Genomic DNA, 2,447 nt, shown 5'->3' on the forward strand with positions numbered 1-2,447 from the left:
TTATTAGTTTTTGCTTCCTTAACGAGGGGATCAGCTGATCAGTTTACTGACCAACAACAACTTCATTCATAGTTTCACCCTTTAATGATCAGAATCAGTCCCTGCAGTAGAATCTGTTCATTACAGGGAGTTCTAGACCAGAACACGTGAATATTCATCTGAATGAAGACACCAAAGTTGTCTTTGAAGTTTTATTACAAAAATAATCAAACGAAGAATCAACAACAATAATAAACAAACATTAATAATGAATCAGTCAAGGCTTAATTCTCTTATCTACGGCTAAATGAACTCTCTGAGCAGGAATTATTTTGGTTTCTATACACGCATGAATTGAGACAAAGTTTGACTATTTTAATAAATAGTTTACTTTGGATTTGTGTTGAAAGAAGTTAATGTGATCAGATAAAGTTATTTATTATCACTGCAAGCAGGAAATGATTCATCAAGAGGCATCAGCTAAAAATGACGTCATCAGAGGCGTCATGTGACCAGGTTCTGCTCCTTACTGGGTCAGTGTTGAGGCATCACTGGGGTTCTGTGGTGGACCAGACCAGGATAGACCACGAAGAGGACTCACTGGGGACTGTCTCAAGGTATCTGACGGTGCTGGCTCCATCCTCAGCTGTCCAGTGTGGGCAGCATGCTCCATAGATGTGGGAGGGTGGCAGCTCCATCCTTCTTCCAAATCAGAGTTTATTTGTTGGTTACAGTCTGTTTCCAAAAGAATCCTCCTCTGGTTCCATTCTAGACAATTTGGGTCAAATAAAACGGGCCATTTTTGAATTTCGTGCACTTTTCAAATGTTTACTGAACTTTCAGTAACTTGAACTTTCACTTCCGGTTCGAGGTTCATTTCCTGTTGCGAGAGCAGATTTTTTTAAAAACTCAATATCAATCAATCAATCAACCTTTATTTATACAGGTAAATCCCATTGAGCCTCGAGGACTCATTTACAAGAGAGACCTGATTAATATAATCAGTATAATCATTGATTGTTTTTTTTTTTATTATTAGTTGTGTTTTGTGAGGAAAATATCACAACAACAACATATTAAGTATTAACTTGGATGGAAAAGAAAATAATCTGATATTTTCTTGGGGGTGCTATGGCTTTTCCAGGGGGAGCTATAGTACCCCCTAGCTCCCCCCTGGAGACGCCTATGTCCTGAGCCTGTGGGGGGAGGAGGCGGAGCTTAAAGCTCCACATCATTAGTGCACACGCTCTGGTTACAAAAGTCCCACATGGCTGCTGCAGTAAACCAGTTCCTGCTGGGTCCAACAACAAGAGAACACCGTTGGTCCGGTATTAAAATATGTTTCTGGTAAAACCTAAATGTTTTATTGATCTGTGATTGTTTAAATCTGTCCGACTGACTGTAGCGTCAGTCTAACAGCTGGTGGAGGGCGGGACGATGCAAACACAAACAAACTTTATTGGTTGAGCTCTTTGTAAAACATGGAGTGAACAAGGACAGAGGGGAAGGAAGGAATGCAACGAGAGAGGAGGAACTCTGGAAAAACAAGCCGTTCTGCAACCTCCGGCTCTGGGGCCACATGAGGCTCTTTGGTTCCTCTACTGCAGGTCTTTGAAGTTTTCAGCAAAAATACCATAAAATAATATTCATATTCAGCTGCAAAGACCAGCACCAGTAGTTTTCTTGTTAAAGTTCTTACACAACAATATTAATAACCTCGTGCACAAGAGGCCTCACTCTGGGACCGAGATGTGTTCTGGTCGCCTCGGCCCATTCAGAAGAACACCGGGGGGGGGGGGGGGGGGGGGGTTGGAGACACCTCTGTCTGTTGCCGAGCGACGTAGTAACAGGACCAGGCTGGACACAGTGTGAATAAATAAATAAATTAATTAATAAAAAGACCCAGAGAGCTGCAGCTCAGTAATGTGATGAACGGATGACATCAGTTGCAGCCACAGGATTAAACACCAAATTAATTTGTTACTAAGTGAATATTGATGATGACTCGCAGGAACTTTGTCGTTTAAAACAACAGTTTACCACAAACAGGTTCACTTCACTGAGTTACCTCATTATAATAAATGACAGAAGGGAGATGTCCGACACTCAGTGAACGCATCACACCGCACTAAGTCCAGCAGAGTTCTGCTTCACTCCACTTGTGGTTCCGCTCGAAGCTCACATCTGAGCAGGACGGGGCGGCTTCATCTGTGATAATCTGTGGTAATCTGTGATAATCTGTGATAATGAAAGGCTAGTGGAAGCTTCAAGATGGACTGGTCTGTGGCCGTTTCACAGAACTGTCTTCTGAATGTACCCACTGATACCAGTTAGTTGTAGTTCGAACGCCTGTGACGAGGTACAGGAGGTTCTGCTGGTGGTACCTGGGTCCAGTGGGTACAGGAGGTTCTGCTGGTGGTACTTCAGTCCAGTGGGTACAGGAGGTTCTGCTGGTGGTACCTGGGTCC

Source organism: Nematolebias whitei, chromosome 8 (genome assembly GCF_014905685.2).
Source record: "Nematolebias whitei isolate Nwh7 chromosome 8, NemWhi1, whole genome shotgun sequence".
NCBI lineage: Eukaryota > Metazoa > Chordata > Actinopteri > Cyprinodontiformes > Rivulidae > Nematolebias > Nematolebias whitei.